Here is a 27,500-nt window from a genome sequence, read left to right on the forward strand (position 1 = left end):
GTATATATATATATATATATATATATATATATATATATATATATATATATATATATATAGGTACATGCTATTTTCAAAAAATACGTTTAATTAATTTACTCCATAACAATGAAAAATTTAGAAAATAAATGAAAAAGGAAATACATTATATATATATATATATATATATATATATATATATATATGTGTGTGTGTGTGTGTGTGTGTGTGTGTGTGTTTCATATTGAGATCAAATACCATTTTTAAACATACTTTTAAATGGTTTACTCCTAAGAATATAAAAAAAAATCTTGAAAATAAACGAAAAAATAGCACTGCTAAAAAGAAACACATTTAATGACACACGCACTCACATACGAAAAGTAAATAACAGCATGAAGAAAGAGACCTCGTTCGTTGTAGCATTTATCTTGCATACGATTGCGACCCTTCTTCAGAAGTATGCAGATGTATTCAGAAAAGACACTGTCTTCGGTCCAGGCAAATTGTGTTATGTTTTGCCTGAGAGGAGAAGCAAATAAGAAATGTTCAGTTTTGAAATATGAGAAGGGAGGAAAAATTGATATATAAAGTCAGTAGTGATGTTGCATGCCAGACTTTACTTCTTGTTATTTTTTATTGAATTCTTCTTGAATTTATTTTTTTTAACAATGAGAAGTGAATTCAGCGGACACAGCATTGTACCTCGAGAGTTTGCCTAATCTTTTAACGGTGTCAGTAAGATGCTATGTTAATGACAGGAGGTCTAAATATGTTCCCTTAGGATACTCTAAAGAAAGTGGCTAATTCATGCGCGCGTGTGTGTGTGTGTATGTGTATATATATATATATATATATATATATATATATATATATATATATATATATATATATATATATTTGTATGTATGTATGTATGTATGTATACACAGACACACACATATACATATACATATCTGGGAACCTGCGCACGGTGGATTTCGAAAATATCAAAGCAAAATGTAATACTAGGTAAAAAAAAATTAAAAACGTTCAGAGTTGACCTTGGCTGTATCTATATTCTTCCAGTGTTGGGAGGCTAGCACTTTTGACAACAGATTCCGCCCGCAAAAAAAAAACGTTTCCCCAGTGTTGAACATTTGCATGAAGCAATATTTAAACGTTAGCGTAACACTGAGCAAATGAATATGTTCCCAGAAACGTTGATCGATAAGGATGTGATTTTCCTGCATCCGACAGTGTTTTCTCTCTCTCTCTCTCTCTCTCTCTCTCTCTCTCTCTCTCTCTCTCTCTCTCTCTCTCTCCCCGCCCGACAAGCGGGGAGGTGAAATTAAACTGTCATTAAGGCCTCATTAGCGAGTTCTTTCCCTAAGTATGCAATTACTGGAACCGTGCTCAGGCTGCCACAACACAACAGTAGTTACAGGAGATCTGGCTCCCTTTTTTGTGTGTGTTTCTGAGTTGGTATGAGAGAGAGAGAGAGAGAGAGAGAGAGAGAGAGAGAGAGAGAGAGAGAGAGAGAACTGCACCAACAGGAGATTGGTCTCGTCTTTTGTGTTTCTGTATTGGTATGGGAGAGAGAGAGAGAGAGAGAAGAATTGCTCCTCGTTTATGCTCTTGCGTGCAACTTTTTATAATGCCGCACAATATCTGGCGTCAAATTTTGACCAAAACATTAGAAGTTCGGACATATCGTATGTCCATATTTCTTTCGATTACAATGATAATTTTTTGACTTTCGAAACAGAAAGCCGTTTCATTCCTTGATGAAAATAACTGCTTGCAGTGATTAAATTATAAATCCTTCTTTTTGTTGTCACTAGCCATTACTTTTCTGTTGAATTTTTTTGTATAATTAATTGGGGAATTTATGTCACCCCTTTCCACTACTCTGGAGTCTGGACTGTCTCCGTGGAAAGGCATCGCAGTGAATTATGACGCTTACTTTTGTTATTAAATAGCAGCTTTAAAAAATTAAATGAACTAGATGCCACACGGATGGTTGCTGAGCTCCGTGTGGTGTCTTTGAATGAAATTTTAGCTGAATCTCTTTTTCTGAAGGAAGTACTAAAGACTCTGCTTCTTGCTTATGTTCTCAGTTTGGCAAACAGTGACATTCGTCGGATTCGCAAATATCGTCACGAAGGCTTAGCATTCTCACATTATTTCGTGTGCTTTAAAGGTATGATAGTTATTAATGTATAATCTGGGAATGTATGAGATTTAATGCATAAATTGGCAATGTATCAGATTTATTGTATTAATTGGCAATTGTGAGATTTAATGTATAAATTGGCGATGTCTGAGATTTAACGTATAAATTGGCAATTATGAGATATATTGTCTAAACTGGCAATGTATGAGATTTAATGTATAAATTGGTAGTGAATAAGATTTAATGTTTAAATTATCAATGTATGAGATTTAATGTATAAACTACCAATGTATGAGATTTAAGGTATAAATTGGCAGTTATGAGATTTAATGTCTAAACTGGCAATGTATGAGATTTAATTTATAAATTGGCAATGTGTGAGATTTAATTGGCAGTGAATGAAGAGTCAATGCATAAAATAGCAATATATGAGATTTGATTAATAAATTGGAACGTATGATTATGAAATATGAACACAGTCCAAGTCATATTACTTCATAAAATATTTTCTTATGCCAAGAACATCAGAATGTATTTTCAGTAATCAACAAAATAACCTTAGAACATAATTACAATATTGTAGCAGTAACATATTTTGACAGAATAACAATTTCCCAGAAAAATCATTAACTATTCACGCACCCCAAAAATACACCTGAACATTCCATTTACCACTAGGAAAAAAAAAAGGGCTCAGCCAAATGATTAAAAAATTAATGAAAATAGATTTCATTTTAGTCTGCCGGAATACGTGGATTATATACCAATAAATTATGAATGAATTACATAATGTACAAATTTTTTAAAAAATAATAATTTCTTTGTCTGATTTCTCTCTGACAGAGTGTTGTTCCGTTTCTGTTGCTGGGTATTGAATATTTCAGAAATGAATCTTGGGTTTCATGACGTTGATTGAGACATATCCAATTTCCATTGTACCCGTCTAAGTACCTAACTTTCTCTCTCTCTCTCTCTCTCTCTCTCTCTCTCTCTCTCTCTCTCTCTCTCTCTCTCTCTACACATATATATATATATGTGTGCATATATATATATATGTGTATGTATATTATAAAATATATATATATATATATATATATATATATATATATATATATATATATATATATATATATGTTATATCTATAAATAAATATGTATGTATATATATATAGATTTTATATATACAGTATGTATATAATTATGTATGCATATTATATATAGTCTATACAGATGCGCATAGTATACACATATCTTCATTTCCCAGTTACAAATATATAAGAAGATAGAAACAGCTTCACGTGTACAGTAATTTCATTATTTGTTTTTGTGACTAATCCGTAACATTAAAAAAAATGCTGTAACTTATAAATGATATATATATATTTTTTTAATGTTCCGACTTATCACTTCACGGAAATCAGTCTGTCGTTAAGGTCACGCAATCAGTGACCTGGAATACCGCCTCTGCGGAAAGGTCAGTTCCATTATCTTTACAAGAGGAGTTATACTATTCAGGAATGAGTGGACGGTCAGCAGATTCCTAAGATGTATGCTAGTATTGCACCAGCCCCGGTTTTTTTTTTTTTTTTTTTTACCATGCCCCTAGGTTAGGTTAGGTTGGTTAGGTTAGGTTAGGTTAGATTATTTCCTATAGTGTAATCTGGGAGTTGGAAACATAATGAGATTATTTTTAAGAAAATTCCATGGTTAGTTTTTTTTTTTTTAATGAGTAGGCCAGGGGGTCCGATTGCTTCGGCCTGGCGGAGGCTTTCGTAACAATAATAATAATAATAATAATAATAATAATAATAATAATAATAATAATAATAATAATAATAATAATAATAATAATAAACCGGAGGTGAATATCTGAATTACATTACGTCGATCTGAATTTAGATTATCGTCTATGACTCTGAAAATAATAATAATAATAATAATAATAATAATAAATAATAATAATAATAATAATAATAATAATAACAATAATAATAAATCACTAGCAATGCATTTATAAATTACAGTACATGGACTGGAGTTTATATTCTCAGGTAATAATAATAATAATAATAATAATAATAATAATAATAATAATAATAATAATAATAATAATAATAATAATAATAATAAACCACAAATGAATATATAAATTATATTACATGGACTTGAGTTCAGATTCTCGACTAATAATAATAATAATAATAATAATATAATAATAATAATAATAATAATAATAACCCACCACAAATGAATATACAAAATACATTACGTGGACTTGACTTCAGATTCTCCTCTACTGCCGTGATATTGATTCGTCAAACAGATAGCTTTTTTTTAAAATTCAATCATTCCGATAATTACACTTTCGAGCATGTTATGACGTCATTCCGATGTGCGTTGGTTCACGGAATCTGGCACTGGGAGAGGGCAATCATGATCGCTAATTAGCTCACTTATAAAGAGGGGTAATTACCCGGCTGTTCTCATTAAGCCCAAGATGTTCTGGACTGAGGTCGTTACGGGAATGTGGTGCGTTGGTTGTCCCTTTTGGTGAACCCTAGGGAAAATAGCTTCTCTCTCTCTCTCTCTCTCTCTCTCTCTCTCTCTCTCTCTCTCTCTCTCTCTCTCTCTCTCTCTTTTATCCACCTCTCGCTTGCGCAAACAACATCAGTAGACAAACTTGACGTGGAAGATGCAAAATATACCGGAAGATGCGTTAGCAATTCTCTGGTAGACATCAAAGGTGCCTCACACTGAGGGACCTGGGGCAACCCGAACGAACTGTAAGGTCTGTAAGGTCTTAATGGCAAACAGTTTAACAATACCAGACAAAAACGAACCTTTAATAATAATAAACAATAACGAAGCAGTTTAAGAATAACAAACTGTTTAAGAATAACAAACAATAATAAACAATCACAAACAGTCTAACAATAAAAAAACAGTTCAGTAATAACAAATAATAGCAATCAGTTTAGCAATAACAAACAATAACAAGTAGGTTAATAGCAACAAACAATAACAAACTGTTTAACAGTAACAAACATTTTAACAGTAACAAATAATTTAACAATGACATACAGTTCAACAGTAATAAAAATCTTAACAATAACAAACAATAGCAAACAGTTTAACAATAACAAACAATAAAAAACAAGTCTAACCATAACAAACAGTTGTAACAGTAACAAACAGTTTAACAATAACGGACAGTCTAACAATAACAACCTATAACAAACAGCATAACAATAACAGACAATAACAAACTAATAAACAGCTTAACAATAACAAACTATAACAATCAGGGTAACAATAACAAACAGTTTAACAATAGACGATTTAACAATAACGGACAGTTTAACAACAACAAACTGTAACAGAGAGCATAACAATAACAGACGATAACAAATTATAACAAACAGCTTAACAAGAACAAGCTATAAAAACCAGTGTAACACTAACAAACAGTGTAACAATAACAAACAGTTTAACAATAACAGAGTAACAATAACAAACAGCATAAAAATAACAGAGTAACTAAAAACCAGTTTAACAATAACAGACTAACAATAACAAACAGTTTAACAATAACAGGGTAACAATAACAAACAGAGTCACAATAACAAACGGTCGTAACAATAACAAACAGCTTAGCATTACGCTGCAGTACACAACACCCCCTTACAGTGCGAACTTCCCGAACCCTGATCTGACTCTGGGGTTATCTTCAGAGCAACCGGACACCGCTAGAGTTGTGCTCGACTTGTTCTGATGAGCAGCAGACAATTAAGCGCTAGACACCTGACGTCTTTTGTTCTCTGGAGTCCCTAGTAATCTTCTACCTGTTGCTGGTTGGTGGCGTCGTAGTTTGAGCTGGCCTTATGCCAGCACTGGCTCTTGCTCCGTTAGCAGCTCTGAAGAGTATTTCTGTCATGTACCTGTATATGTAAGTGTTGAAGATCATATACATTTTCGGAAATCTGTAATGCAAAAATCGAGTTAAATTAGGGCTTGATGGCATTTGCCCTGGCTGGACCAAAGTAAAAAAAGATCGAACGTTTTTAGCTTGTTAATATTAATAGATTATTCTGTTATTCTTGCTAACCTATTTTTGGGGCACTCGGTACAAAAAAAAAAAATCTGAAAGGTGTAAATAAGCGTAGGTGGAAACAGAGTGGCCAGGCATAAAAAAAAAACATTCTCAATCTTTTTTTTATACAAATATTTTTCTTGTGCCGTTATATATGAAGACTAATAATGACACTGCGCCCTCTGGCTATTCTATTTTAAGGTTACTGGAATGGGAACACTGCGCATTAATTCCAAGAAGGGTATGGTAGGGATTTTATTATAGTTCATATTGATTCACGCTAATTAGGTTACCTTTACATATTTTCTCAGTAAATGCTGATGGAACAAATTTTTGTTTGTAGAGTTTCATCCGTAAAATTATTACATTAATTTTTCATTTAAGTGTTTCTATAGGCTTACAGAATAATTTAAGCTAAATATAAAGTGCGTAACTTTTTTTTTTTTGGATAAGTGTTAACGTTCAATTTGGTGAAAATAAGTACATTACTTGCTATGTTGGACATCATGGTGCAATAAATGTCCAGTGTCCGAAATATGTGCTGATGTGATTTGTTTGCGTCAGTCAAAATCAGTAAGTTAAATCAGCAATTGCTGAAATTAAATGCTATGGTTAAATGTAATTAAACACCGATTTACGCTGAATATTTTGCTGCAACGAAAAATAAAGCACTAGTAAGTTGATGCAGTGAAGTGGAATTTTCATCCCCGCCCCTTCCTTATTCCTGATGCGATCCGAAATCAAATAAATTTCAAATCACATATTTGTTACCTCATGTGGCAATTTAACATATGTTGGATGCATTTTTCCACATTACGGTCCTATGTATGTATGTATGTGTATATATATAATATTCATATGTATATCTAATATATAAATGTTATATATATATATATATATATATATGTATGTATGTATGTATATATATATAAATGCTTTTGGGGCAAAATATTTCTTGTATGCAAATTTCGTAGTAAATGGAACAGAGAGTTAATCTTCGTCTTTTTGTTCATCAACTGAATTTGGAAGAACGGAGATTCAGAAAATATTGTCAAATTAATAGAAGTTGATCAACCATAGAATTCAATTGAAATATATATATATATATACACACACACACACACACACACACACACACATATATATATATATATATATATATATATATATATATATATATATATATATATATATATATATACCACACACACACACACACACACACACACACACACACATATATATATATATATATATATATATATAAATGCAAATGCCACGAACGAGAAAGTGAAACAGCAGGTGGTGCTAGGGCTCGACTTTTGTCCTTTACTTAGCTAAGTAAAGGACGGTAAAATCAGTCAACACCACTCCGTTGTTTCACTTTCGTTCATCAACATTTATATATATATATATATATATATATATATATATATATATATATATATATATATATATATATATATATATATATATATATATATATATATATATATATATATATGCAAATTTCGTTGAATTCTATGGTTTTTTGATGGTTGATCAACATCTTATTAATGTGACAATATTTTCTGAATCTCCATTCTTCCAAATTCAGTTGATGGACAAAAAAAAACGAAGATTAACTCTCTGTTCCGTTTACTACAGAAATTTGCATACAAGAAGAAAAACTTTTGCCCCAAAAGCATTATATATATATATATATATATATATATATATATATATATATATATATATATATATATATATATATATATATATATATAATTATAGAGAGAGATAGATAGATAGAAAAGATTGGTGGCCTTTGCCGATCACAAGTGATCTCACCCCTGGGGCATCGTCGCCATCAGAGCGTCATCAAATGGGGGTTTATTTTTACCAGGGATGGACCCTTCCCCATTCTCTTCTCTGTTAGCTAGCCAAGATCCTATATGAAGTCTCTGCTTTTATGTAGAAAACAGATGAGTCCTTTGCAGAGTCCCGAAACCAGTCACTTCGCAGCTTCCTGTAGGAAACAAGACATTCGTTGATGAAGAGCAACTAGCAATTACTCCTTGCTTGTAGGTAGAAAGATTTCCACCTCGCATTCAGGAGCAATGCAGAGAATCCTGACGGTGTTCCTCGATGCCTGAGCTCCGAATGGGAAAACCTATCTCCCATACCTTGTAGCCATTGAACTTGCGAGGTTTTACGCCACGCCAGAGGTTGCCACTGAGGAACATGAGAAATAGGCATCACTGCTTCCCTTGGCCCCCAGGCAAATTCTCGAGTACTAACCGCCAGCTCCACCGAAAGCTGCACCTCCGTCACACGTCCTTCTTGTGTCTCCTACGTCGGCGTTGTCCTGGTTTGTTCCTCTGCAAGTTCATCATCCTGTAATCGCAAAAAGCAGAGACCTCTTCGCTCGTGATGTAACTTTTTCTTCTCCAGGTTTAAGGCGTGTATTCACGTCTCCCAATCGCTTCCTCGACCTTTTGATGTAGATCCTTATCTGTTCCAGACTTTTTTCCAGAGCTTCTTCGATGTGTTCCTCTCAAGTTTCTGAACTCTTCCATCCTCCTTCGAGTTAGCTGAACAGTCGCTTGAGTTATCCCAGGTTTTGTAATCTGCCACGGGTGACCCATCTGGATTCTGGAGACGTTTTCATCTCCACTGGAGCTGCTTCTGTCTTCGGGAATTCTTGAGGATTGCTTGGAATGTCAGCGTCGTCCAGCAGATGGTAGAGATTTGGAGTAATTCTTCATCTGTCTTTCTGATTATTTGTATGCATGTATACGTACAATTGTACGTAAATAGATCAATATCCTTCAGAAGCTGGAAATTCCTTGAAGAAGTGGCGGAGACATCCTCAAGACGCTGGAGCCAATCTTGTGAAAGTTCACAGGAGGTCGACGAGATATGTCTCATCGCTCAGATTGATTTTAGATGTGTGTTCGTGTGTGTTTTTATGTAATGATTCGTTTTCTAGTTTCTCTTTTTTTTTCTGGAAAGACATTTTTTGGGAATATGTTTTCATTTCATCGCGAATTTTAATTATTACGATTTTTCGTTAAACAGCTGAATAACTAACCAAGAACGATTTGGATTTCGACATAAACAACAGCGATATATATCTTGGAATCTCTCTCTGATATTCAGACGGTGTATTTCCATGCCGGTATCTCTCTCTCTCTCTCTCTCTCTCTCTCTCTCTCTCTCTCTCTCTCTCTCTCTCTCTCTCTCTCTCAGATACAACGTCGATGTAATAGACTTTAAGTTTTATATCTCCAAGACAAAGCTGTTCACGGAATTCGTTTGCGAAATATAAACTTTTTTTTTTTCCTTCAGATACTTTGGACGTACGAAGTTAGATTTGCTTCCTTGAAGCTCTCTCTCTCTCTCTCTCTCTCTCTCTCTCTCTCTCTCTCTCTCTCTCTCTCTCCTGAGATCCGAAGAAGAATCTCCTGAGGCCATAAGCTTTGTCTCAAAAGTTACGACGGCAATTCTCTCGGGGAAAACCTCGTGGACGAATAACTTGCCTTGATGACCTGAATTTTTTTTCTCTTTCGTGTCCTTAGTTTGACAACAGAATCTATTTGTTTATCTAACTTGAAGAAAACACTGAACTGCAAAGAAGCAATAGATTTAGGCTGTGGCTTAAGTTAATCAAGTTCATCTCTTTGATGGAGCAAATGTTTGTATGAAAAGAGAAAAAAGCCTGTTGTGGATAAAGTGACACATAAACATAAGTTTTTATACCAAAACGGCAATTTGCCCCTAAATAAGGAGGGCGGGGGGAGGGACTCTGAGATAATTTCCGTATGGTTTTTGTAACTGCAGAAACTATAATGTACATAAATCTATATATATGTTGATATATATATGCATATATATAAGATATGTATATGTGCATATTTTTATATATATCTATACATATACATATATATCATACATATGGCTTGGAAATAAAGTCGAAACCGGTCAGGACCTACACCACGTCTCTTATTTTTCACCTGTGGTAAATGTGTGATAAATGAATCACGTACAAAAGTGATTATAATCATATATATTTGCGGTCGCTTTGCTACCCGTGTAGACACCTCGGGATTATGTATGTAATCAACGGACAGGTTTGCATAAAGCAAATGGCTGTTACAGACTAACACACACACAAACAAAGCCACTCCAACAACTTCTAAAAACATAACAGACACCTCACGCGTCTCGACTGTCGACCCAACCGCGCAACGACTCCTCGCTGCTGGTACAAAGGGCGCTGGTGACTGGTACAATACATGTGCATACGCTACCGGGGTCTAATGGATGACAGGCAGGGCAGCCGATCGAGACTGCCAAAAGTCACCCCAAAGCCAAATCAAAGTCCTTCAAAGGAAGGCATCATTACTTACCCCATACAGATGGGAAAAACAAAGCGCGTTAAAGAAAGAAGACATCATAATATAATATATATATATATATATATATATATATATATATATATATATATATATATATATATATATATAATCACAAATCTCCTCAGCAGTGCTGACTTTCATAAAACGTGAACATATCCCCCTCTTCATCGCAGAACGAACAAGTATGTTAAATATGATCACGTCAAGAGCATGGAAGAATGGAATATTACCCAGAGATTTATTGCTCCCCAGTTTTCCTAAGAATACCTCGTCACATCACTGAAGTTAATAAAATGAAAAGGAAAATGCATATCGTCGCCAGTTTCCGAGAATAAGCGCTCTCTTCGCTTGCCGATGGATAATGGGCTTATATTGCTTTTTGCTAGATTATGTTCATACATACATACGTACATGCATGCATGCATACATATTGCCTTGATTCAGGGATACAGAGTTTTATGTATATGTATTCATGTATATATATGTATGTATGTAAATATTTATATTCATAAATATTTATATATATAAATATATATATTCATATATATGCATATTTATACATACATATATATTAATTGATTTGTCTAATGAGGTTCTTCAAAGGGAATCTGAACTTATTTTTGCTTGTCATCAATTCAGAAACTCAGAATTAGGCTTCCATAGATGATCTGTCATGAGAGAGAGAGAGAGAGAGAGAGAGAAGTGTGTAAATTTTCTATTTCATACCAAGTGAAACACAAATTGTAATATTCTTTCCCCATATTCTGTATATTCCTAACTGTGATTTTGCGTGCCAAATCATTGCTATTTATTTATTTTTGGTGTCCAGACGCAATTGTTCTTTCAAAAAGTATCTATATATATGCGTGTGTATGTGTGTATATATATATATACATATTTTTGTCTCTCATTCTGTCTGTCTCTCACAGACAAACACGCTCTGTCTCTCTCTCTCTCTCTCTCTCTCTCTCTCTCTCTCTCTCTCTCTCTCTCTCTCTCTCTCTCTCATAAGCCCTGAATATCTCATCTTTCCCTCAGCACGAAGACTGATGACGGAGGTCACGCCAATACGTCATTTCCAAAGCAATTTGCAATGTGCAAGCCACCTCCCTCCCCCCTCCCACCTCACCCCTCTACCTTATCTTATGCAATGTGCAACTACCCTTCATCACGTTTTTGCAGTACCTACGTCACAATTATTGCATGGCATGAGGAAAAGAGGTTTGGGGAAAATATTTGCAATTTGCAATACTTCCCCCCAACTCAACTCTCTTTCTAGCATACCCGATGCAGTGTGCAACATGCCCCTTCACCCTGCCTTTGCAATGCCCACCTCACAATTATTGCATGGCACAAGGAAAATGGTTTAGGAAAAAATAGTTGCAATTTGCAATACTCCCCTTCCCACCTCAACCCTTTCTGCCATACCCGATGCAGTGTGCAACATGCCCCTTCGCCGTGCCTTTGCAATACCAACTTCACGCTGTTGCATGTCACAAGGAAAAGGATTGAGGAGGAAATAGTGCAACCAACAATATCAAAGACTTGACATCGTTGCCCGCTCTGAGTAGACCAAAAAGACGTCGCCATTACTTTTGTTATTATTCATGAGGCGGAAAGTTTATCTTCTGGTGGGAGGTTTCCTCTTACTGCTTTTGCGAGGCAAGCAAGCACGGGAGCGTTATTATTACTTTGCATGGTATTATTCAATGAGGCTCCCTCTCCCTTCCGCCACTGAATATTAAGAGCTTGCGAGAGGGAGAGAGAGGCGTTTGGGGTTGTAGTGCATCATCCTTGGGTTTTTCATCGTGAATATTCCAGTTTCTGTCTGAAATGATTTTATAACGTGCTATGTATATATATAAATTATATATATATACATATATATATGTGTATATATATACATATATATACATACACATATATGCATATACATATATATATATATATATATATATATATATATATATATATATATATATATACATACATACTCGTATATAGATCTTCCTTGGGCTAGTCGGTAGAGTTGTGGCCTTGCACTCCTTAGGCCCGAGTTCGACTCTCCGGCCGGCTAATGAAGAGTTAGAGGAATTTATTTCTGTTGATAGAAATTCATTTCTCGCTATAATGTGGTTCGGATTCCACTGATAAGCTGTAGGTCCCCGTTGCTAAGTAACCAGTTGGTTCTTAGCCACGTTAAAATAGAGTCTAATCCTTCAGGACAGCCCTAGGAGGCTGTTAATCAGCTCAGTGGTCTGAAGTAAAACTAAAGGTATATAACTTTATACTCGTGTATATATATATATATATATATATATATATATATATATATATATATATATATACATATATATAAGTGTTTTGGATTCTTCCGATTTCCTTGAAAATTCGTGAAACCCACAAAAATGTAATTTTATTAATATTTATGTATGGAAGCTATTACGTGTAGTTTGGTCCTATGAAGAAATTGGTACCTCTATGGGCAACGTGGTAGGTTGCCAGAGTATGATAATGCTAGAATAAGAATTGATGTATGTTGCCACAGCACGATAATGAAACCTTCAGAAGCGTTGGAGGTTGCCAGAAACATCCAGAATCATTGTAGGATGCCAGAGCACGATAATGAAACCTTCAGAATCATTTAAGGATGCCAGAACACGACACTGGAACTTTAAGATCCGTTGTAGGTTGCCAGAGCACGATAAAGAAATCATCAGAATTGGTAGAGGATGCCAGAGCACGATAATGAAACCTTCGGAATTGTTGTAGGTCGCCAGAGCACGATAATGACACGGTGATGGAACCTCCAGGGTCGTTGCAGATTGTCAGAGCACGATAATGAAATCATCAGAATTATAGCAGGCTGCCAGAGCACGATAATGAAACCTTCATGATCGTTGTCGGTTGCCAAACACTTAAATCATTGACAGCATCTCTGACATGGGATGTTTCTAATTACGGTTGGTTAAACCATTCGGTATTGATCATTTCATCAGTCACCTCAATATCTCCTGATGGAGATAGAAAGGTCAAGGTAGCTTAGCTGTTGTTTTTGAAAGCATGAGGTTCTGGATGTGCCGATATTCCAGGGATGTTATGACTTCTTTGTAAACAGTGTGCATATATTATGTGGGTCAAGATAAGTATGTACATTAGAATTTGCTTCTCATAAAGTGTATTGCATAGCCTGTTCATGTTGCTTCTTACTGTATATTCATGTGTTCATAGCATCATATATATATATATATATATATATATATATATATATATATATATATATATATATATATATATATATATATATATGTGTGTGTGTGTGTGTGTGTGTAATGCACATTTCCTGTCCATACACATATTAAGTAAAACCCACAATGCTTGAATATGAGAGGACCATCTCCTCTCTTCTTGGAAAGGTAAATAGATATAATTTTCGTGCTTTGTGGCCCCTTTACTTAATCTTCTCCTCTCTCTCTCTCTCTCTCTCTCTCTCTCTCTCTCTCTCTCTCTCTCTCTCTCTCTCTCTCTCTATATATATATATATATATATATATATATATATATATATATATATATATGTGTGTGTGTGTGTGTGTGTGTGTGTATGTGTGTGTGTACATACATCCATACATTGCGACAATAACCAAAGCTTCAGGACAATTAGATTTAATACAGCCACCAAGTCACCATGTCTGGACAGAACGACCCCATTCCTGTGTTACTGTACTGTACTCCTCTGCCTTTATAACTCCAAGGGAATTCAGACGTCAGAAAGCTGCTGTATCTGAACTTTCCTCTTATTCATTATATTTTCTTTAACTTCTTGTGAGTACCTAAGAATACTGAGTTATTTGTTCAACTTATTCCAGAACATTTCCTCAAGGCTAGTGCTTCAAAGCAGACCTGCCGCTGTCTCCTCAGAATTGTTCGCCGGAAGTTAAATTGGTGCGTCCTCCGCTTCGTAAAGTTTGGACAGCTGATGTCGCCATGGGTTCCGTCTGAAGTCAGTTGTCTTCTGGAGTTAGTTGTCTTCTGATGTCAGTTGTCTTCTGGAGCCAGTTGTCTTCTGAAGTCTGATGTCAGTTGTCGTTTGATGTCAGTTGTCTTTTGATGTCAGTTAGCTTCTGAAGTCAGTTTTTTTCTTATGTCAGTTATCTTGTGAAGTCGGTTGTCTTCTGACGTCAGTTGTCTTTCTGGAGTCAGTTGTCTTCTGATGTCAGTTGTCTTCTGATGTCAGTTGTCTTCTGATTTCACTTGTCTTCTGGAGTTAGTTGTCTTCTGATGTCATTGTCTTCTGATGTCAATTGTCTTCTGATGTCAGTTGTCTTCTGATGTCAGTTGTCTTCTGATGTCAGTTATCTTCTGATGTCAGTTGTCTTCTGATGTCAGTTGTCTTCCTTTCCGATATTTTGACAGTTTCTGACATTTTTAAGTTTCATCGCGTGCCATACACGTCACATAATTCGCGTGAATATTTGACAGTAATATCAGTGATACAGAAATGTATATGAATAAAATGTAAGGAAAATGTTTCATTGAGATGATACATAATCTTTATACATAGTCTTTATTCATAAGAAACGGAATCTCAAAGAGACCTTTGATGTTACTGAGAATAAAGAAGGAGGAAGCGAATTCCGTAAAATGAGATGCAGAGAGAGAGAGAGAGAGAGAGAGAGAGACTTAATCTTAGCCTGCTTTTAGATTCTTTATAATACATGAAGCCATTCCGGAATCCCTTGCCTCTCTCTCTCTCTCTCTCTCTCTCTCTCTCTCTCTCTCTCTCTGTTGCGATTACAGTGTCTAAATTCAACTCCCGTCCTGTCGTCATGGATACGTGGTTCGCATTCCACAGAAACAGATGAGCCTTTAAGCTGAACAAATGCTGCCCCAGTCACGTAAAAACCCACTGAACGATATTAGACTGTTCAAAAGCCACGATAATCAATAAGTTCTTTAAAGTGCAGGAACATTGGCGGGTTCTTCACGGCCATCAGAAAATGTTGAAAATAAAAAAAGTAATAAATTGCTGTCCAGGCTTTGGGGGGCCTCTAGGACACGCCCCCCGCCCCCCGCGTTCTTTTCCCCCTTCCCCTCACCGCCCCTCCCCAGTAAGTTTTTTTTAATAAAAAAAAGTAATAAATTGCTGTCAAGGCTTTGGGGAGCCAGGAAACAACCCCCTTTCCCATTCCCCCTCCTCCAAATCTATACACACTTCAGTTTTTAAATAAAAAAAAGTAGTAAATTGCTGTCAAGGCTTTGGGGAGCCTCTAGAACATCCCCGCCCCCTTGCCTTTCTACCTTCCCCTCACCTCCCTCCCCAAAGCAATAAATTGCTGTCAAGGTTTTGGGGAGCCTCTAAGACCCCCCCACTTTTCCCCCTTCCCCTCACCCCCCTCCCCAAAGCAATAAATTGCTGTCAAGGTTTTGGGGAGCCTCTGGAACACCCCCACTTTCTTTTCCCCCTCCCCCTCCCCTTCCCCTCACCCCTTCCCCAGGGTCTTTCCACACAGGGTCTTTCAATACTCCTTTGAAAGGAAAGTCCAGTCGGCGTTAATGAAATGCTTCTCTCGGCCCTTTAAATAAAGTCCCCATATTTTTTCGTTTAACTTTATGTGTATCTATTTTTAAGGTCTTCTCTGTTTCATTCCAGTGTTTGAAATATTGTAATCGATTCCTGCTTATCTTCATGTTCTTTTTTATTTGGTTGTTTATTTATTTGTTGTGTCCAACTGTGTATCTTTCCGAATTACATTTTACGTCCGGGTAATCTCTTTTCTTGTATTTTCTCATTTCCTGTGTTCGTGTTGATTCCTTTCTTCAAATGAAATTGAATTACATTTTCCCCAAAAAGCGATTTTTTTATGCTTAAATCTGGCTTTTATTTATTTTTTTTTTTTTTGCCTTCCTCCTTTTCTCTTCACGAAAGTCACTTTCTTCAGTAAAATTTAATTACCTTTTACCCTAAAAGCGATTTTTCATGCCTGACAGTTTGTTTCATCTTTTCCGTAAATCTGGCAGTTTTTTTTTTTTAATTCCGTTAGCATAAAAAACGACGTTTCTTTGTCCATATCATCTTGGACGTTTGCTTCATATGGTTAGAGATGTCGATTTTAGATTTTTGTGAAGGGGGTACGTTGATACCGACTTACACGTACATATGCACAGACATACTCACAAACACATACATGCCTACGCATAAACAAAACACGCACATTATATATATAAATATATATATATATATATATATATATATATATATATATATATATATATATATATATATATATATATATATATATATATATATACTGTATTTATGTTGTCAGCATGTTGCTTGTTTTGCCGTAATTATTATACCTTAGTACTGTGTCATTTCGTCATTTTAATATCAAGCCGCTTTGGCAGTGTCTTATAAGATCTCCATTATCCTCTTCACCAGCCCTTCGCTTGTTTACCTGTTGATGCAGTTTTGTTTTCCTTTCCAAGCCTTGCAGAGTCCCTGCCCGCCTGTTTGAGAGGCACTGTTTACGGTCCCGTGACGTTGGGCAGCTTGTCGTACCTCTGAGCCAAGTCTGCCGCCTGTTTGAGAGGCACCGTTTACGGTCCCGTGACGTTGGGCAGCTTGTCCTTTCTGAGCCAGAGTCCCTGCCCGCCTGTTTGAGAGGCACCGTTTACGGTCCCGTGACGTTGGGCAGCTTGTCCTTTCTGAGCCGCGTCCTCAAGGCGTTTTGGATTGGCTGCTGTCGCTGTTTGCATCTGTTATTGACCTGTCAGCTGCTGCTTTTTGCCCACTTTGACGTGGGGAACACCTGCCCCTGTCTGATCGCTGTCAGCTTTACGTATTGGGGTGCCATTCCCAGCACCTGAAGGATTTTATTCGGTAATCCCTTTCACCTTCAACCTGGTGATTACTGCCTGGGGGACCTCGCCTTCCTATGGTGAGGTGTTGGTGTTAGCATTGCCTGTATGTAAGTGAGATTACGGCGCTTGTGGGCATCGCGACTGTCGTTGGGGGCCCTTTATCCCCTGCATACCTGGGATTATCTCCAGACGTGGAGACTGATGCGTTGAGGAGATCACGGTCGGATATCAAAGTCCTGGTGTATATATAATTAATTTAGGGTGTCAAACGTTCGTCTCCTGCTTTCTAGACCCCCTTTTTCAGTATAACTGTGTTGTGTTTTTTCATCAATAGTGCAATTGTGTTTTTGGTTAATCATATGTAAGGGTATTTGTGTTTTTGGATACTTATGCTTTAAGATTTTCAGATGTTATTTCTGTCTGATGTTTATGTACTAAATGGTAAATTTTTTTTTTTGTCAGTGTTTGTTTGTCCCCCTTGATTCAGTTTTCACACTCTGGTGTTTGTGTGCACGATTCCTCCCACTGTGGACTTTGTTGCAGTTTAGGTGAGTATTGGCATCGGAACTTTTGCTCTGTTAATTGGTGTTTGGAAAGGTGTCCATTACTATATATATATATATATATATATATATATATATATATATATATATATATATATTATATTGAACATGAAGAAAAGAATTAATATTGTTACATCTTTACGAATGTGAACAATTATTTTCATACCTTCCCGTTTATATTATATTATATATATATATATATATATATATATATATATATATATATATATATATATATATATATATGTATGTATCTATACACATATAGACACACACATACTGTATGTACAGTATATATATATATATATATATATATATATATATATATATATTTATAGTAAAAGTACCCGAGAAGCTATGAGAAATATTTCATTCATATTTTCATTCGTATCTGTAGAAATACACCATTATTAATTCTTTCTTCAGGTATTCAAAATACGTTACGGCAACATTCCGAATGGCATGTAATAACCTTTAGGTACCGATTTTACATTCCTCTATAAATGGAATCTCCCTTTCCCCCCCCTTTCCCCTTCCTTCCTCTCCCCTTTCCCAACCACCCCCATCCTTTTCTGAAACTCCTCAAAGGACGCCGACGGCCTCCCGTGGTGTCTTCATCCTCGTAGGAGGGATGAAAAATACTTCTACGATAAATCGAGATGTTCCTGCCGAAGAGAAGAGAAAAGAATCGCGGATGGAAATGAGTGGTAGAACTTCGGGCCTCTCTTCAGAAGCCAAACGGGATCTTCGTTTCTTTTGAGAATTTGAAAGTTCTCAGAATGCAGAATTTTTTTCAGCTACGAAAGGCCTTTATTAGTTTTCTGTAAAGGAAAACTATTGTTCCGGCTTTGTCTGTCCGTCCGCACTTTTTCCGTCCGCCCTCAGATCTTAAAAACTGCTAAGGCTAGAGGGCTGCAAATTGGTATGTTGATCATCCACCCTTCATTCGTCAAACATAGCAAATTACAGCCCTCTAGCTTCGCTAGTTTTTATTTTATTTAAGGTTAAATTTAGCCATGATCGTGTATCTGGCAACGATATAAGATAGGCGACCACCGGGCCGTGGTTAAAGTTTCATGGGCCGCGGCTCATACAACATTATACCGTGACTACCGAAAGATAGATCTGTTTTCGGTGGCCTTGATTATACGCTGTAGCGGATGCACAAAAAACTCGATCGCTCCGAAGAAACTTCGGCGCATTTTTTACTTGTTATATAATAGCATTTAATTATTGGTCGTGATTATTGTTGTTCTTGTTTAAATCTATTATTTCTTCTGATATAAAGATTGTTAGTGATAAAAATATTAAGATATTTGTTAGAGGATCAGATAGACGCTTCTGACGCCTCGTAAAAGTAGAAAGGTTATAAGATTCACGATAATCGAATAGTTATTCCAAAGCTGGGATGGATTATCCCTTACGTTTGAGTGAGAGTAGGCAGAGGTGGTGGCTTGACGGGCGTTACGGAATGTTGACTGTACTTATGAGCCAGAATACACATTTTAAACGTACTTAGGAAAGTTATTATATAAATTTACTCACTAGAACTTACTGACTAGACAAGGCTGTGTCCACAACCGCACCTTTCCCCGAAGAATGTGCGCGCCCGCGCGCCAGATTAAGATGAGGTCACGCAGTTGTTTCAAAAGATATTGAGAGACTTATTAAGTCTGCAATGAGAGAAGGCCGCCGTAATACAGGTCCGGAATCTCATGCATAATAAGGAGAGAAAACACGGTACGTTTATGGCCTCTCCTACGGAGAAGTTAATGTACTCCTTGCCCTTCAAGGCTGCCGCTGATGCTGCTTTCTCTCGCTTTCTCTCTTTCTTTCGCTTTCTCTCTTTCTTTCGCTTTCTACCTGCGGCGGGTCCAAAGAACTGTTATTTTGCCCACTTTTTTTTCATCATTTTCCTTAGACGTGAGGTACTGCTTAGTGCATAGTCATTTATTTTTATAGAAGGTATCATCACCATTCGCGTCAGGTGGTATTAATGAAATCTCTCTCTCTCTCTCTCTCTCTCTCTCTCTCTCTCTCTCTCTCTCTCGGAGTCAATCTTTGGGCTTTCGGAGAAAAAGGTGGTGTTACCGTAAATTTACATTAAATCTCTCTCTCTCTCTCTCTCTCTCTCTCTCTCTCTCTCTCTCTCACTCTAAGTCAATCTTTGGATTCTCTGTGATAAAGGTGGTGTTACCGTGAATTTAAAATGAAATCTCTCTCTCTCTCTCTCTCTCTCTCTCTCTCTCTCTCTCTCTCTCTCTCTCTCTCTCTCTCTCTCTCACCGGAGGAAGACTGAGAAAAAACAAATAATGGTTGTTTGATCCATTAGCTGTGGTAATTGAAACATCTGTGCATCATTTTAAAGTGTTTGTTAACCAAGCCATAGTTTTATATATATGTGGGGGATGGTAGAACTTACAGGTAAACTAAGGTCGAGTATACTGTACATTTACAGACGTAGGCACAATTAACTTCATCTGCCCCAGAACAAAATAATATAAAAAGTTTTTATACACCTCGGTCATAAACTTAGATTGTGCAGGAAAGCATCGTACATCGTGTCATGGTTAGTTGCCACACAGTAACTTTCCATAATAATTGTTGGTGCTTTTATGGAAAATAATTATTTATTTCGAATGTAATTGCTTTGATGCTCAGAAATAGTTGAGTTATATCTGCTTGCACTATTTTATTTTAGGGGTAAAAACATTTTCATAAAGTTCAGTCATAAATTGTAAGATCTCGTAGGAAAGCATCTTACATAATATCATGGTATAGTTACCAGATAGTGACAGCCATATTAATTGTTGGTGTCTTTCAGGACAAGGACTATTTATCTCGTATGCTGCGCTTTTGGTGCTATGAAAGAGTTAGCTTATATCTTCTTGCACTGTTTTATTCTAGGGGCCATAGTTTCCACTACTCCCAGTGAATTTACATTTGCCTATTTCTTATATGTTTCGTCACGAAAGGTAAAGGTTGCCAAATAATTTACAGCATTTAGACCAATGGTGATTTTAGTATACTAAAAATCTACCTAAAGTTAACCAAGGCCACTGATGTACTTCGCGAAGCATGACGTCAGAATTAGACCAGTGGCGTTTTGCCGGCTTTGTCTGCCTGTCCACACTTTATTCTGTCCGCACTTTTTTCTGTCCGCCCTCAGATCTTAAAAACTACTGAGGCTAGAGGGCTGCAAATTGGTATGTTGATCATCCACCCTCCAATCATCAAACATACCAAATTACAGCCGTCTAGCTTTAGTAGTTTTTATTTCATTTAAGGTTAAAGTTGGCCATAATCGTGCACCCAGCAACGATATAGGACAGGCCACCACCGGGCCGTGGTTAAAGATTCATGGACCGCGGCTCTTAAAGTATTATACCGAGGCCACCGAAAGATAGGTCTGTTTTCGGTGGCCTTCATTATACTCTGTAGTGGCTGTGCGAAAACTCGATTGCGCCGAAGAAACTTTGGCGCATTTTTTACTTGGTTTTTAACTGAAATCTACCAAAATTAACAGGAAAGATAACTTATGGCTTATTATGAGCAAGACACCGTTTTCTTGAAGGGCGTTTGGGATTGTGCATTTTTCGTCATTCTCTCGCTTCCTCCAATTCGGACAAATACCTCCTCCTACGGGATCCAAAAGACTGTGGAATTTACAGATATGCATATATTAACTCTCTCTCTCTCTCTCTCTCTCTCTCTCTCTCTCTCTCTCTCTCTCTCTCTCTCTCTCTCTCGTTTGTGTGTGTGTGTGGGATCTTCATTGTCAAACATTACATGAGACCAAATTTCCTTGCAACCACGGGAATGCAGGAATGACTGGAATCTGTAGTGTAAGAAAAAATATTGGATTTTTGTCCGAGTTTTATTTATTGAATACTCCATTGTATATATAGTGTATGTACATATATAAATATATACATATGATTATAAATATAAAAATGTATACACATATATGTTTATATAGGTATATGTATATATATATATATATATATATATATATATATATATATATATATATATAAACATATATATATATATATATATATATATATATATATATATATATATATATATATTAATACACAAATACATTCATCATATTCGATTACCCTACATAATTATAGATAGATATATTATGCGTGCGTTGAATGCACGTGGCTATCTACATTTGTAAACGTTTTCATTTTGTCACCGACTTCTGAACAAGAGGAGATCACAGTTCCTCCTGTTTAAAGATGAACAAGGCAGTCATTGTATTGCGCCTGAACAATGACCTCATTGTCTTGTGGGACTCTCATTGTTTCGAAAACTCATTGTGAGACTTGGAGGGCATAGGAATGTTAATGCCTTGTTCCGGTTTTCGAGTTGCATGTATACATATGTATACATGTATATACTCATATACATATATATATGTGTGTGTGTATCTATACATACATACACGCATATATATGTATATGTGTGTGTGTATATCTATACATACATACACGCATATATATATATATATATGCATATACATAGTATGTATAAATAAAAACAAAATCCACGAAGGAAACAGAAACACTGGAGTGCTGCGAGGCCTTTCGACTGTCGTCCTTTACTTAGCACTCCATTGCTGCTCCTTCCTTCGTGGAGTTTATTTTTAATTATATATTCATCGCGTTCCATATTTTCGTGATTCAGTTATACACACACACACATATATGTATATATATGTGTGTGTATATATATATATATATATATATATATATATATATATATATATATATATATATGTGTGTGTGTGTGTGTGTGTGTATGCAATATATATCTATACATATATGCAACCAGCAAATTTATATCTTTCCCTTGAACTTAGCTCTTCCTGTATATCATTCCTCCGGTTGAAATCCTGTTTCTCTCTGTCCCTTGGCCCCAAACTCCTTTTGCATGTGACGGTTTTCTCCGCGAAATCCACTTGTGGATGTTTTCTCTGACACATCGGTAAGAACTTTCTTTCATACATAAGATATTTCTCTCTCTCTCTCTCTCTCTCTCTCTCTCTCTCTCTCTCTCTCTCTCTCTCTCTCTCTCTCTCTCTCTCCCCTGCGAAGGTTTTAGGCTGTTATCTTCGGTGCTTGAGAAGATGTGTAAAGTGTAGAACTTGTTTGTGGAGTCCGCGTGTGTTTGGCAGGCTGAACGGTCTTGCATATATTGGTTTCCGGACGTTTGTTATTCAGGTTAGGTACGTAGCTTTTGGTATGTATGTATATGTTTGTGTATGTGTGTATTTGTGTGTGTATATATATACATACACATAGATATATATATATATTTTATATAGATATATATATATATATATATATATATATATATATATATATATATATATATATATATATATATATATATATATATTTATACACATACATACACCAAATGAATAACCTAGAATATAACAACTATACTACTCTGTAACATTTTTTTCACAGGACTGCAGCCATTTTATCTCTCATGTCACGCTGACTTCTTTTCCATTCCCCTCCCCTCTCCCCCACCTACCCCCTCCCCGCGCAGAAAACAAGTCCTCTTTGACGTGCATATCTCATGATTGGACGAAAAATGATTTTTACCCTCTTTTGCAAATCGCTTGGGTGATCCGGCGTGGGCGGAGGAAGAAATTTCGTTTGAGGAGGCTTGAGTTGTGTAACTTCGCAATTTTTCCCCAATTGCCTGATCTGGAAAGTCAAGTTTTATTTATTTTTTTTTGTAAAGTTTTTTTTTGTGGGGGTTGGGTTTGAAGGGGTGGGGTGGTTCCTGGAAAGATCATTTGCTTTTACGTTTTTTGGGGGGTTGTTTATTTCTCTCATTTTTTTTTGGGGGGGGGTGGTGTTGTCCTGGAGACTTGAGTTGTATAGCTTCGCAATTTTCCCCAGTTGCTTGATCTGGAAAGTCAAGTTTTTTTTTTTTTTTGTGGGGGTTGGGTTTGGAGGGGGAGTGGGCTCCAGGAAAGATCATTTGCGTTTGTCTTTTTTTTTTTTTGGTTAAGTTTACTTTTTTATTTTTTAATTTTTATGTGCCCTAGGAAGGATTTTTTTTGTGATTTTTTGGGGGTGTGGGGAGGAACCGGATCCTGGAAAGATCATGTACGTTTATGTTTTTTTTTTAAGTTTATTTTTTATTTATTGTTTTTTTTGTCCCTGAAAGAATTTTTTTTGAATTTTTTTTTTGGGGGGGTTTTAGGGGGATCCTGGAAAGATCATTTGCGTTTATGCTTTTTTGGTCAAGTTTATTTTTTTATTTATTGTTTTTTTTTGTGTCCCTGGAAGGATTTTTTTTGTGATTTTTTGTGGGGTTGGGAGTTCTTGGAAACATAATTTGCGCTTGTTTTTTTTATATTGTTTCTTTTTTTTTGTCTCACATGTAGATGTACGTAATATATGTATAAATATTTAATTTTTCTTTAGATCAAATTACATTACCTAGTCACTGAATAGCAAGATATACCGCATAATGAGAAATCCATAAGTAAAGTCTGTACCATATATTCTCAGTTAATAAAACCTTTGTTCCTTTCAACTTTACATCAAAGGTTCAGTCCCTGGCGCATAATTTCAAGTCAGTGCATTTATATTCTGAATCATTCATTTACAATTATTCATTTCCATCCGTCCCGTCATACACTAGACTCGTGATTTTTCATTTGTTAAAAATCTCCTGCTTCTGCGCTAAGTGATTTTGGCAGTTCCTGTGATGAGTCATTTTGGCCCTATTTTGCATTTTTCCACTTTCGTCTGCATTCTGTTAATTGGGCTTTTAGATCTGAAATGCAATGCTTTATTTTTTAACAATATATTGTTAATGGTTATTAAAAAGGTTTGGTGTAATGTTGGGCGGAATTAGGGTGTTGAACAGGTAATGTATTACTCTCAGTATATATTTCTCTCTCTCTCTCTCTCTCTCTCTCTCTCTCTCTTCTCTCTCTCTCTCTTTTCCATTTTCCCCCTCTCTCTTTCCCTCCTCCTCTCTCTCTCTCTCTCTCTCTCTCTCTCTCTCTCTCTCTCTCTCTCTCTCTCTCTCTCTCTCTTTTCCATTTCCCCCCCTCTCTCTCTTTCCCTCCTCCTCTCTCTCCCTCTCTCTTTCCCTCCTCTCTCTTTCCCTCCCTCTCTCTCTCTCTCTCTTTCCTTTCTTCTCGCCCTCTCTCTCTCTCTCTCTCTCTCTCTCTCTCTCTCTCTCTCTCTCTCTCTCTCTCTCTCTCTCTTTTCCATTTTCCCCTCTCTCTCTTGCCATCCTCCTCTCTCTCCCTCTCTCTTTCCCTCCCTCTCTCTCTCTCTTTCCTCTCTCTCTCTCTCTCTCTCTCTCTCTCTCTCTCTCTCTCTCTCTCTCTCTCTCTCTCTCTCTCTCTCTCTCTCTCTCTCGTGAGTTTTTCCAAGGTAAAAACACTAGGTACATCTAATCCCACTTGATGGACCTGGAATCCCTTTGGGCATTTATAAATCCCGGCTAATTAGTTGTACGCGATTTATAACGAGGCGTCAGAATGCCATGCAGTGTTAGCCTTCGTTGATAAACTAGACAGGAAAACATCACGAACACATTTTAAAAATACAGATAAATTCGTCACTCATTGTAGCTTACCGTTTTGGTAGGAACCTTCTTCAAACTCTTTTGTCGCTATTTGCTCTACTTCGTAAAAACCTCCGTTATGGCAGATATATTTAATCACCATCAAAATATAGTTTAAATTCCTCAGAATTCCACCTTTCTTGCCGTTACGACATCAGATCATTTCATTATTAAATCTGTCAGTAACTTTTGAACGAATTTGACAAGGCTCTGTGCGCCATCTCCTCCTCTTTCCAAGACTCTGAAAATACCTTAGGTGAGGAGAAGGAGGAGGAGGAGGAGGAGGAGGAGGAGGAGGAGGAAGGAAAGTGGGGGGAGGATGAGGAGGAGAGGGGGAGGAGGAAGGAAAGTGGAGAAGGAGGGGGAGAGGGGAGGAGGAAGGAAAGTGGAGAAGGAGGGGGAGAGGGGAGGAGGAAGGAAAGTTGTGGAGGAGGAGGAGAGTGGGAGGAGGAGGAGGAAGGAAAGTTGGGGAGGAGGGAGGAGGAGGAGGAAAGGGAAGGAGGAGGAAAGTGAGGGGGAGGAGGAGGAGGAAGAGAAAGTTGAGGGGGAGGAGGAGGTAGGAAGGAAAATTGGTGGGAGGAGGAGGAGGAGGAGAGGGGGAAGAGGAAGGAAAGTGGGAAGGAGGAAGGAAAGTGGGGGAGGAGGAGAGGGGAGGAGGGGCCTGAGAGGGGGAAGAAGAAGAGTGGGGGAGGAGGAATAGGAGTTGAGGTAATTAGATTAACACTGAAATGACTCAAGGCGGCAGGATTTCAACCCAATTCGCCATGTCTAGGGTCGTTCCATTAACTCGATGGGAAAAGATTTTCCTGATGAAAGAAACTCCACGTGATTACAATTTCGACTAAGGAATGATTATTCATTTTGGGGAGACCAGCCCTTATTACAGGTTCATCTCGTGTATGAAGTTCATTTACTTATAAAGGTAGATGAAATTGTGTATGTACATGTAAAATGAGCTCTCAAGGTGATAACTCAATACGTACCAAATACTGACCATTTTTATTTCAATACTTAAAAAAAATATACATTTACACTAGAAAAACCGTAATAGCACAGTCACAAATGAAAGTTACTTATAATTTTAAATCCTTAAACCAGGAACTTGAAAAAATACATATTTTGTAATTTGAATTCTGTATACACGTCACAGTACCAATGAAATTACTGTTATTCTTAAATTAGGAAGTAAAAATTTAGGCAGAAAACACTTAACGATTTGCAAAGCTTTCCCAAGCAGGTATTAAAGTATAGTTTCCCCCCAAGGATCCTAAAGCATAGGACTTCAGTTCGAAAGTATAAGAGAATTAAGTTCAGTTTTAATTTTCATAACACCAACCATTAAACATAGCCACTGAAAATTTTTACTTTAAAGTCAACCTCCAAATAACATACCAGCAATAAATATCATCTTTAGCGTTAAAATGAAGCATTTAGGAAAATGTTGCAGGGCTGAAGACCACCTGAATTTTTATTTACCATTTTACAAAATTGAATAAATCAACTGAAAATACACTAACACCATGAAAGGCTCATTTACACAAATTCTCAAAAGCCATTAAAAGTGCTAAATCCTTCTCAGTGGCAGTAGGCCTACCGATGAGCCTAAGTTTACACGAATCATAATTTCATGCAGAAAGTAACCATCCGATAACTGAAGCTAGGGTCCTTCCCACAGAACAGTCACCATCATCTATTGGAATGGTGGTGTTTGTCGAATTCTGGAGTGTTCAGTATAGGCAAGGAAGTTATCAATCCTTCGATGAAGTCAGCGCAAGCTGTCACTGGAATCTCTATTAATTTCACCCTTGGGTCAAGGTAAATCAGGAGCT

The sequence above is a fragment of the Macrobrachium rosenbergii genome, chromosome 21, assembly GCF_040412425.1.
Source record: "Macrobrachium rosenbergii isolate ZJJX-2024 chromosome 21, ASM4041242v1, whole genome shotgun sequence".
Lineage (NCBI taxonomy): Eukaryota > Metazoa > Arthropoda > Malacostraca > Decapoda > Palaemonidae > Macrobrachium > Macrobrachium rosenbergii.